A 13,035-nucleotide genomic window follows, 5' to 3' on the forward strand; every position below is an offset into this window, starting at 1 on the left:
AGAATTTTACTTTTTGTGAGAAAAAAATCTACACCTCACAATTAAATGTACTACTGAGAAATCAATTCAAATATGTAATATTTAGAATTTTAACCTTATAAAATATTATTTGTAAAATATTCGATTTACAATTAGATTTAGGTTTCTACATATCAACATCTAGAGTTGGATCTTTACACGTCAAATTTCATGTTTTGTAGTACTTTTTTACTTTAAATTCAAGCATATTGATAACCCGTTATTCTCTCTCTAAGCAGTGTGGAGTTTACTTCGAACTGAACATTTTTACTCTCGTTGGAATCTTCCTTAAAATGTCTGAATGTAGAAGAAAACTATAACCTACAGGTGAGTGCGTATGCACATAAAGCCAGCTTGTTTCTGTCATTTTTAACAGCAAAAGCGAAACTGAAACCTTATTTTATCACACACACCTCAAACGTCATGCTGTCTGCACAGAACTTAATAAATGCAGTAAGATTTTTTTCTGTAGGGATTGTCAGAGTGCTGTGTGCACCTGCCGCATAATGTTAACTACAGGTATATAATAATAACTACAGGTTTGACTCTTTTGCGCTGATTCCACGATTTATTGATCCTTTTTACGATAATGTTTTCAACACAGTTATCTCGTTTGCAGAATACAATTTAAGCTCATATGTATTTTTGAAACATTTCCACTAGAGGGCACTGAAACACCCTCTTCACCCTGTGGGCCTCAGGGATAGCGGTGATGAAAAGGTGGGAGGTGTCTCAGGAGTGTCAGCCAAATAGTTTTTAAACAGATTAAAATAAGAGAACGGAAAAATAAAGAATTAGCTTAGTAATAATATATATATTATATATATTGGAAAATCGGATAAAATTAAATTCGAAGACACTATGTAAACAAGTTATAGACAGCCATCTGCAGCGTCTACAGTTAACCATCGCGCTAATAATGAAAATGCTCTGTTGATTGATGTCTTACAAAACATCGAGACATGCCCTTCGAGTTGTAGAAGAAATGTTCACCAGTTTCCATTTCTCCATCCTTCTTCACTCAGTCGGTGTCAAAGTTTCCCATAATTGATTTCTTTATCGTTTAAGGCAATTTAAGCCCCCTTTTTTGCAAGGCATCGTAATGAAACTGCAATGCTAGACTTCACCAGACCTTTCCAGCTAATCCGGAATATCAGGTGGTTTGGTGTTTAGCATTCTGCCCTTACAGCTAACTGCCAAAAAGAAAGTATTTCAACAAAAGTTGTTATTGTATTAAGTCATTGCTAAAACACCATATTCAGGGCCCTGCTTTAAAATCCTTTCTATAATGATTTTTACACACACACACACACACACACACACACACACACACACACATAAATACATACATATATATACGTAATGAAATGTACATAAAAATGTCCAGTGAGAACAGTGAAAAAAGACTGCTAGGGATTCAAATAATTAACAATCAAATAGAAAGTTTTTAAAACGAAAAATATTTAGGAGTCTTTAGTGCTTTAGTATTGGTTGAGGCAGAAATACTATGTAGATATTGTTACATTTCTTGTTCAAAAAGAAAAAAGAGGTCACTTGTCCTTTTCTAAAATGATGGCAGGGATAGTTTCCAGTGCCTCCTATTTAAAACAGTCACTGAATCACTTGTTTAGCGTGTGCCATTTACATCTCAGATCAAACAATCTCAACGTAAATGAAGACAGCATGGGATTTTCCGATGAGCATGCATAATCTAAGACAGTGGGTTTCACTGCCATCAACTTAAAACAGCAACTGATAAAACCACAGAGCAGACTGCACGTCACAAACTGTACTGGAAGCTGTTCTGTTTACAAAAACTCACAGACAACTTCTAATATGAATTGTGATAGAAATGAATAACATTCGGGAATAGTTTTTGTGAGTGTCCAACTTGAAAGGGCTAAAGGACTTGAACCACACTAAGGCTAGGGCGGGTGCATTGATATTCTGATTCTTCTGTGTGTGTGTGTGTGTGTGTGTGTGTGTGTGTGTATGTGTACTGGTAGACCACCATAACTGTCAGCTTCAGGTAAACAGTACTTAAAGCTTTCATCCTACTAAAGCCTGAGTAGACTGATAAATCAATGTGATGATCAGTTATTAATCTCAGTGTTACTGAGCTCTGCTAAAGCCTGAGTAGACTGATAAATCAATGTAATGATCAGTTATTAATCTCAGTGTTACTGAGCTCTGCTAAAGCCTGAGTAGACTGATAAATCAATGTGATGATCAGTTATTAATCTCAGTTTTACTGAGCTCTTTTGAGGGATGATCAAACTAACGATGTCCTCGGTAGTGGGCGTGTTTGCGAGTGACTCCTGCTCAAGGGGATTATAGGGGGAGAATAGCAGTGGACCGAAGCAGGGCGTATGAAAAAAGTTAAGTTTTTTTAAAAATGTTTAGGGATTTTTTAATTGAAATGTATCAGAATAATTACATGAAGAAAACTGCCAAGCAGTAACAGCAATGACCAGTATGAATTAACTTTAAAAAGTTTTTCCCATCTGCCTTACCGAGATGTAACGTTCTCTAATTGTTTTTCTCTAAAGTTTTCTGAATATGTTACTTTTTATGTATTGTAATTGAACACATTACTGAATACACTCAATACAGTGTATTCAGTTTTCACCCATCAGTACTTTTTCAAGTATTTTGCCCAACACTGCCTACACCACACACCACACACCACACAACACTAACTATGTCCTGCCAGAACCGAGGTACATGTGTACTAAAACTTTCTCACACCATCTATTTGAAGGCTGAGCTGTCTGAAAGCTCGTTGAGTGAGAGCAGACTGGTGAAAGTGGTTAGGCCCCGCCTCTTCGTGAAAGAGAGAGAGAGAAGAATGAGAAACATTCCCCTCAGTGCCTCCGCTGCGAGTGGACAAGATGAAACCGAGCAGCCAAAAGAATAGCGTCGCAGCCAGGTCCATCACACCGACCAAAACTGCTGCCTGTTAAGCCCTCTGACTGCGAACTGCCGAACCGCAGTACTAAATCCGAACCGCCCGGTTCTCCTCGGGTCATTATCACTGTTTTTTTACTTTCACAGTGTCAGTGGGTGAAGTTTCTGTGTCGTTTCCCAGGTTAGCATAATCCCTAACACAGCGCGCTATTGTTGTAGGTGGACTGTTAGTAAGGTAGAGAGAGAGACGTGTTTGGAACCAACTGGGCCCTGAAAAAGGCTGAAAAGGCATCCGTGACTGAGGTAAGACCAACTTGAAGTGTTCATTTAAACCACGCTGACTTGGTGACTGTTGGGTGACTATAAACTAGGCTGAAGTCAGCTTCTTGTTCGAATTTGCCCGTTCCACCTTAAATGGTGCAGCAGTTACATTCTGGTGCCCGACGCGCCAAACTGTAACCGCTGTACCATTTAAGGTGGAACGGGCAAATTCGAAGAAGCAGCTGGCGAATTGGAAGCCAACTTCACCCTCCTTGACTATATTGAGGCGGGTGCATGACCGCCCGTGTGCAGTTTTCTCGTTTACTGTGTCTGCGCCATGAAAACACGGGACCCGGGGGGGGGGCGCAGTACGCTGTTTGGGGGTTAGCTGGGCACTTAGAGTCTCACTGTCCAAAAATCACTACTTGAAAGCCTGCAGTTTGCGAGTGGCAGAGCTGTGCATGAAAGCATTTTCGACATATTCGAGTGCCATAAGGAGAAAACGTGTTGTGTCTATGGTGTCTTCGAACGATAATAGAGTTAAAACAACACTGCAACACTGCCACAACAGGTTAGACTTGGCCAAGAATAATGGCAGACCTTGAATAGCTCGCCTGTGCCCTGCACTGAATTCTAAAGCCTTTTTAAGTGCACAGCCCAATGATCCACACTATCCACAGTGTTGAATGAATTACAACTGTGCTCATTTGAGTCCACATGGACTTAAAGAGATCATTCAGTCTGAAATCAAATGCACACGATTTCGTCTTCCACCTCAGACACGGTCGACTGACCAAAATATATTTGGTGCAAAAGTTTGCTTCTTTTGTTGTGCACTGTTACTACAAGGCCACTGTAGATTAATGGCATTGGGAGTCAGTGTAACCCAAATCTTTTTGGGTGACTGGCCTCTGAACATTCCTGAACATTAAGTATTCCTTTAAACTGAAGTCTTACAAGAGCAGCTTGTTTGTTAAATCGTCACTAGGAGTTTGTATTCAACACAGGGGAGTTTGCTGTGTGCTTAAGCTATGGATTTATTATAGATGTGGATTCCTTGTAGAGCCCACAATACCAGATCCAGTTCAGTGTCAAGTGTGAGGCGAGGGAAGAGTGTGGCATAGGTTTGTGTGTTTTATGCTGCCACAGTTAATTATTAATTAATAGATTAAACTCAATTACTCAGTTCTAGATTAATTCTGGATTCTGCATTTAGCATGCATTAAAATGACCTTATTAATGGTTCGACATTGATGAGATATTATGATGATGCATAGATTTAAGCAAGAAGCTATAAAAGATAGAGCCTGATAGACACATTTATATACATTTTTGTTTAGTCTACACACACACACACACACACACACAAACACACACACAAACACACACATACACATAGTCTTTTAAAGGCCTGCAAGTTATTTTTTTTCCAAAAGTATTTTGGAATAATGAAATTAAAAAGCTATGCATAGTTCCTTATAATAGCCTATTTTATTGTTTGACATTAAAAAAACTGATTATTAAATTGATCATCAAAGTAATCAGTAGATTATTACTATTCATCTATTACTAACTTATAGGGACCACCCTTGTGTGTTTAGAGATGAGTGGGGAAATGACTTTTTGTTGGTGACGTGTAGTTTGGCCACATAAACATGATATCCATTCAGTTTCCTACTGTCTCTATGGTCGTCTGATCACCTGTTCAGTGAGATGTCCCTGAAAAATACTCAGCACCACTGCGAGCTATGGTTTTCAATACAGGACTGATGACATTTTAATACATTTAATTGGTCTGATAACCTTGAGTAATAACAGTTGACCAGTCTGCTGTGAAGTCCCTTAAGAAAAGCTGATTGGTAAACACTTCCTTCACATAGCCTGAGGAGTGAGTGTTCTATTCCTTGCATGTGGGATCTGGTACTGTTACGGGCTGTTACATATTCACCGTTACATGTTAAGGTGAAATGACAGGTGACCTTGATTTTGAACACATCCCCCTCTTCCCAGTCCCATCTGTAAATACGCCCCGCCTTCTCCACCATCCCTGAGGCAGTAACACATCACACACAGAATCACATGACAGCACGAGATGGACATAAACTATCACTGAGACAGGAAAACGCACTTTAATATTTATGATTTCCTCTTATTCAGGTTGGTGGGGGGCAGACCAGCAAACTCCAATCTGCAGGCATGAAAGGACAGAATTTGTGCTGCCTCCACTGGTTTATTTGTGTGTATTTCCATGCAAATTTTTTGAAGGCCATTTTCACTTGTGACGAGTGTTGCTGCAGCGCAAGCCGAGTTACTTGAATTAAACTTATTCTCGGCCCAGATACAACTACATCATTTTCTGTGCTGTGGTAATGATTGACTGGGGGAGTAATAATTTCAAAACAGGGTATAATAAGTTTTGGGATGCACCAACATGAGATTTGTGGGCTGAAGGGTATATCCAATATTTTTGTGTTCATACCTACCGATGCTGATGCATAGACATATATACAATGTGACTAGATCCATCTGGATTAGCATTACCAACTTGGTGAAAGGTAAAATGTTTTTGTAGGGGTTTACAAATGCAGTAAAATGAGTAAAATGGAGATTTTAGTGCAGTAGCCCAGCATCACCTAAACGGCCCACTCTGCCAGAGTACAATAAATACATCATCAAACACTGGTTTGAAATATCAGTCAAATCAGTCCATATATCAGAAATATCAGTCCATGTTTTAGGAAAATTTCCACGGATATGGATATCAGTCTGATATCATTGTGCGTCCTAGAGGTGGGTGATATGGTAAAAATATAATATTGTGAAATTTTCACGTTACATGATATGTCTCACCTGATCAGTTGGAACAGAGAAAAAAGAAACTTTAGTTTCATTTAAAAAAAAAGTCTGTGAATAAAATAATTTTTATTCAGTATTTGGACTAAATCCAGTTAAATGGGACTAATTTTGCTCTCTTTATAATAAAGCATGCAGTTGACCAGTGTACACCTACAAGTACTGATGATATGCACAGTATGTTCAGAAAAGCATATTGTATGGTATTGTGACAGTTTATCACGATAATGATATATATTGTCATATTGCCCAGCCCTACTGCATCTCTAATAATTTCAATATCGTATAGTAATTTCAATTTTGTGTATTGCCAGCACAGATTTTAATCTCTTTCAAGGGTGTCTCATTTGCCATCTTTTGTGGGAACCAGTGTCAATAATCTTAACTTGGCCTTGGCCTCTGGGTGTGTATTATGCTATATGTACTCACATTTCTAGTGGGTGCAATTTCTGGAGTTTATATTTTTTAGAGCATTAAAAAAAATATATTTGAAAACTTTAATATATCTGCCCCTTGCCATAAAAGCTCTGTAGAACCAATACATTTTAAATTGATTCAAATACTAACCATGGTGTTAAACTTCAAAATGTTTGTATCATTACGCCCCCAGTTTTGTATTTGAATAATTTCTCCAACATATAATAATAGTTATGCTGCGTATGCTTCTGGGAGATGTTATGCTCCCTGTAATTATCCTGGTGTTTCACACGTTCAAAATGTACATTTCCATAGATATTTACTTTCGACACATTTTTCATTTACAGTTTTATTTCAGGCCGTACACTGTCTTTAGGTGCTAGGTGCCTTCTCTTCTGTTATTGCCATAGCCAAAGCACAGATAAAAGAACAGTGGAGGAGAAATAAATGTGCTTTATGTCAATGTTTCATCACAGATGTTTTCTAAAAGTCCACTGAGGGTAATTAAGCAGTGCAGGTTTTCAGTGATGAGTTATTTTCATCATCAGTGTTAATATAAGAGCCCTTTTTGGTTATTAAAGTTAAAAAGCTCCATTAACCCTACAGAGCATTCAAAAGATTTTGCAGTGTGTTTTATAGTGAACAGGAGGTGAGTGCAGTGTGAATTTTACAGACCCTTGAGCTACACAGCAACTATGAACGTTAGTAATTCACCTAATTTCTAATAACATATTTTGTGCATGTTCATTTTTTTCCTGTTCAGTATTCTCCAGAGTAATATGCCAAGATCTTTTCAAAGGCAAGAGGAATTCAATGTGAAGGATTTTTAATATTGCTTTACAGAGAGGTAATTGGTATGAAATTATAGCTTGGCATCTGGCCCAAGAGGAAACATTCAGCCCTAATGTCATTCATAGCTCTGGAAAATTATTTTGATGGCTCTGATTTTTCTCCCTGAGCTCTGAATGTGATGAGTCTAGGGTAATAGACTTGAACTGTCTCTTTGATATTCGCTCTTGCACTTGCATGCATGCACACACAGACACAGATGAGGAAAAAGGGCCAGATCCAGCAGACCCCTGCATGTAGAGACAGATGGAGATGCTCAGTGCCATGCTGCTTCCATTCAGTCAGGAGGAGCTGAACAGCCCTGAGTGAACCACAGGAGGGTCAGGCTAAGCAACATGTCTTTTGTGGTTGATACTTAAGCCATCTATAATGGTCTTGATCTTTTATCCCTGGAGTCAATCTTTCAGACCTTGTCTCATTCAAATTCCAAAAACTACAGGCACTTGGTCAAACTACTTGCGCCTTTAGCATCCGTCTCCATAACTGTACCCTCGCGTGCAAAAGTTTGGTCAAATTTGTTGATTTTCGAAGTGGCAATAAATGAACATGTCCTCTACAGGGAACAAATTTGTGTTAAATTTAGTGCACAATTTCTATTTATATGCCGAATTCAACAGACTGGAAAAAATAAAATATAAATATGCTATAACTTTTGCACTGTTGTATTTTATTTTTTATTTTTTCCAATATGTTAAATTTAGCAAATAAACAGTAATTGTACATTAAAATGTGCAGAAATGTGTTCTCTGTAGAGGATGTGTTGACTTAGAAAATCAATGAAACATACCGTGTGCATAGCTTCACAGATCTGTATGATGGGAGTGCCTCTGTTTATTCCTACTTTTGTAAATGATAATTCCTCTATCTGGTGTTGCCCAGAGGAGAGTGGGTTGCCGTTTAGAGTTCTGGTCCCTCTGGTTTCTCTCAGTGTTTCGTCCTCATGCTCTTCAGGAATTTTACATTTCCATTTACACATTTGGTAGGTGCTCTTATCCAGAAGGACATATAATTGAATCATATTACAGAGGTACTGTTAAGAGTCTTGTCCTAGGACTCTTATTAGTGTAGAGTATAGTGCTCGCCTATGTGGTTTTTCCTCTGTCTTCTTTGGCTTGTATGTTGGGGATCAAGACTTTTTTGTAAAGCTTTTTTTAGACAATGTCTGCTTTAAGTGTAATACAAATGAAATAACTTGGTGTGTAGTGTGTAGGCCCTCACCTAACCCTGCTGCACCGTACCTATTAAATGTGTGGTGTGGTTGGGAGGTCACATGTTGGGGAAAAGTGCAACTTCCTGCCCTTTTCCTCTACCAGGAGGGGGCCCTCAGGGGGTCTAGATTAAAAAGCTGTAAAAAGTAGGCACGCTGTTAGAGTGTACAGTAAAGTTACGTTCCTGTATAAGCTTTGTTTGTCATTGTTTGATCAAAGAACCCAGAAATTTGTGGACTGCCCCTGGATGTGGTGCTGTCTATTGCTAACAGGGAGCTCCACCATTCTGGAACCTGGAAACTACTAAAACAAAACTGAAGAAAATGAGGAAAGAATGAAAATGTTCAGATTTGACATTTTAAAAATGTCCACGATTCTAAGTGAAATTTCCAAACAGTTATTATGGCACATCGGGCAAACAAAAAATCCAGTTAAAAAATGAGTTTAGAGCTAACAAAGGATTTGTTAATCTAGGTTGTATTTTAAAGTTGTGTAAGTTTAAGCATGGATTAAAAATGTTTTGATTAAAGCCTTAATCTGTGATTATAACCTTAACCTGCCATTCATTTCGATTGTCTGCCTGATGGATTCGGCAGTTTAAATAAACAGCAACAGCATTACCCTCGACACTAATCATTTTCTATGCTTTTTTTTTCATACTGAGTAAAACTAACACAGCTGTTTTTGATACAAAAATATTCAGATGTTTTAAACGGTCTAGCTTCATGAAAGGTTTGGTGTCACGGGAAGGGGTTTAGCCAAAACTGAGAAGACTGCTTAAATTATACACAAAACCAGTTAGTCATTTGAACGATAATATTTTTAATACAAAAACGCTCTGTATGTCACTCTGTAAGGTGCAGTTTTACAGTAGAAGCGCTATAAGTACTCATCTAAAGCCTAACACCAAATATTAGATTTCAGTTTAAGCTTTATCCTTATTGGTGTAACCCACCCTTAGATGCTAATCAAGTGAAGTGTTTCAATTAAAGAAGCTCAATTTAAAGCTTAAACGCTTTTAAAGAAAATATATTGAATCAGTTTTAGCAAAGAATACGTGGTATTGTACCGTCTAATTATACCACAACACATTGTTGTTTGCTACCCGCTGTTGACCAGAGGAGGAGGGGTTACCCTTTTGAGTCTTGGTTCCTCTCAAGGTTTCTTCCTCTTGCTTTTAGGAATTTTTCCTTGCCACTGTCGCCACTGACTTGCTCAAGGGGGCTTAGACCCGTTTTACTTGACATTGTCTTTGTTATGCAGGTCGTAGAGAGAGAGAGAGTTAAAATAAACCAACATCAGTTAATACAGAATATCACTAGGAGGCTTTATCACCATATTGTGTTTGTATGCCAATTCAGTAAAATCTCAGTAAAGCTGGATAACTCAAGCCTAAAGTGAGGCTTGATTATCCATTAGGAAAGTCCCTTACCTTTCAAGCTTGCTGTCAAGGCTTAAATGAAAAACATGTTTTGTGAAATATCTCCCTGGTCTTGTTTACGCTTGTTTAATGGCTTTTAATTTACATATCAAGAACAAGTAAGAACATGCAGATGCATCTTGTTCTTAATATGCTACAGGATTTAAAATTGAATACATTCTTTTACGTTGTCTCAGTCGAGTGCTGGTGTGAGTGAAAGTGAGGGGGTGAAAGACAGTGTGATAGACAGAGAGTTGCACTGTGTAGGAGGAGGGTAAAGTAATCATGAGTTAATTTAAACCCTGCGTTCCCAGTTTCAGGCTTTCATTTAAAAAAAAGTTTTTTTTTCTTTCTAATGTTTCCCTGCAGAGTTAAAACAAAAGGTCAGTTCTGCGAAGGAGTGAGCACATTAATATGTATCAGTCTCAGTAAAACACGCACATTCTAAGCTTCTGTCTGTTGTGCTGAAAGGTGAATTTGTCACTCTGTCTCTCTGCAGTCGTGCGGCTGAGTGCTGGAGGAGGTGTTGCACTGGGCGTGGCTCGTGGACATCGCGGCTTTTCACTTGACGCCCTAAAGAAGGTGAGGGAGTCTGCAGCAGGTCTTTATTGGCAATGGCATTTCAAAGGTTCCTGGATAAAAACCACTGTTTAAGATTCATGCTTGCAGTGATTTCCCTCAGAAGACGGAGTGCTGAGAGAGAAAAGGATCTGCATATTTAACATGGCAACTCAACAAAGCGATGCTGAGCTCTTTCAAAATGTCAAGCACTTCAAATATGATCAGTGGCAACAAACCCGTTTCAGGGTCCGTAGTCCATATTCATTTTGCAAGTATGTGTGGAAATAATGAAATATCTGCAGAGCAGAATGAATAGCGCTCAGTTATCATTTCTGCAAAGTATTTAATGTTGAACTATGACATTGTATTGTAAAACAGTATAATAAATTACCCACAGACTAAAAGGACCGAGTGCGGCATCACACTCGGGAGCCACAGGAAGTGCGGGCTCAGACATATCAATCACAAAACGCAGCGGAGCCATCATTGTCTCTCTCGCGCGGACACATGCTCACAGGTGCAGATAAATCAAAGCAGCAGGTTGGTGAATGGGACAGCTGTAATTCATGCTCTGTGGGAGAGAGCACTTTAAAACACAGACATGGCTTTGAAGTGGATACAGGTGATCTCTTTGTCTCCTCTGAAAAGCTCCTGCCCACCCCTTTGAGATATATAAACGACATTGATAATATTTCCATTCGAAGCTGTAATTTCAAAAATATCACCACTTTAGCCTCTTAACAATACCCAAACGGCTCATTAACATTTAGTTGGTGTAAACTGACAATAGGACTGCAATGAATCTCTTCCTTCTTTAATATCATGTAATGGGTTTCATTTTTCTCTCAAATGGCATTGATATGTTGGAAGGGAGTTGAGATTCTATTCATGTGTATATAAAGGATATGCCTATTAAGGAAAAGTTTTAGAGGAGTGTCTCCAGCCCTCCTCTTGTGTTTTCATGTTCAGATTGCATGTCTCTCTGTTGGACTGAGCATGTCTTCTCCCTTCTTCTGGCGATGCCAGCCCGCACTCCCACGCTCCAGTCTCTCACAGATGAGCGCATTTTGCAAGACGGAAGGTTGTCTGAATTAACTGAAGTTATCTGAACACTTTTTCTCTTCATTGAAGTTATTTTCTAATACAGCTTTTCTTTATTAAAATTAATATGTCTGTAATAAACTTATTTAGGGGACATTTTCAGTGATGTTCAGCTGTAGCCCTGCAGACTGAGCCCCACGGTGGGCAAAGCTTCTGCTTTGGCAGAAGAAGCCCCAGCTTGGGTGGAGGTTGGCCAGCTGGCTAGCAAACTAACTGTGTTAACTGACTGTCTATAGTGTTGTTGAGGTAGCTCACATTAAAAGGGGGGGGGTTCTCAAAATTTCTTCATAATTCAGTCGTTGAGATTAGGGGTGGGTGAGAGGGCAAAAATATCATTGCGATATTTTAAGACACTTACATGGTACACAATGCATTAAAAACTCTTAGCACAATGATTTTTATTCAACATTAGACTTAAAGCACTGAATTAAATCCAAATACAACTAATTATGAAACATGCAGTTGTCAGTGCTGTGTTCTTTACTAACAATGCCCTCAATATACTTAGAATAGTATATTGTGTGTCATGATAACAATACAATATCATATTGCCCACCTCTACTTGAGGTGTAAACAAGTCATTCAGAGTGGTGGTAATAGGAACCAGGGGTCATGATGTTTACAACAGAAATATAGCTATTTTTATTTATCAGTAAAACCACTAGTGAACCTACATATGTATTTTGAGTTTTAAATGTAATGTTGATGATGGTAAAATAGTGATAAATCTGGGAAAAAATGTTTTTTCTTCAAGGACTATTTTGCCATGCAGCAAAGAGTCAACTGGTTCCTATTGCCACCACTGAAAAATGTGACAAAGCATTTCACATAAAACCTCTCTGAATGACTTTGTTTACATCTTAACCATTTAATTATGCAGAAATCTTGGGAAAAAAAACTGTGGAATTCTCCTTTAACATTAGATAAAATTTTGTTGGCACAAGTAACTTGTTCCAGAGAAGACATGTTAAATAATTACATAAAGTTGGATATCTTTCACTTTTTCTAGCTAGCTAATGTGATTGGGGGTACCTTATCCCTAAGCCTAATCTTAGTGCTTTAGTTTAAAGAAACTATTTACACTGGCTAAACATGTTTGTGGAACTAACTATAAAGCAAACCTTAACCATTTTGAAGGAGCAGTTAACACTAGCTAATGCCTTTGGTGAGCTACCATTCTAACAATGGTAACCTGTTTTGTTTACAGTGTTTCGCCAACACTTTAGCTAGCTAGCTAATGTAATTAGCTCGCTAGCAAGTTGAAAACCATATGTCCAGGCTGGGACTTCATCTGCAGTTATCCTCCTGGCCAAATGTAGTCGGTCAGCCAAGTCATGTCTGATGTTTGCATCTTTAAGTTTTGGACTGAAGCTGCAAAGCTAATGTAGCTAACTAGTAATGAAAACATATACCTTACCAACCTCACTGAACTGTTAAGTA

The 13,035-nt window shown here is 38.4% G+C and overlaps 1 protein-coding gene across 2 annotated transcripts in view; it reads left to right on the forward strand.

The window, feature by feature from the left end:
- Positions 1-2,876: 2,876 nt before the first annotated feature.
- Positions 2,877-13,035, forward strand: part of ctbp2a (C-terminal binding protein 2a) — a 46,473-nt gene continuing 36,314 nt past the window's right edge. Inside the window, exons 1-3 of one of the 2 annotated variants that reach the window (XM_036593662.1) lie at positions 2,877-3,042; positions 3,145-3,228; positions 10,433-10,515. The gene's annotated coding sequence lies outside the window, so the exon portion shown is untranslated. Of the gene's footprint in view, positions 3,229-10,432; positions 10,516-13,035 lie in introns of both variants that reach the window. The other variant, XM_036593663.1, reaches the window with a different exon arrangement.

Source organism: Colossoma macropomum, unplaced genomic scaffold (assembly GCF_904425465.1).
Source record: "Colossoma macropomum unplaced genomic scaffold, Colossoma_macropomum, whole genome shotgun sequence".
Taxonomy (NCBI): Eukaryota; Metazoa; Chordata; class Actinopteri; order Characiformes; family Serrasalmidae; genus Colossoma; species Colossoma macropomum.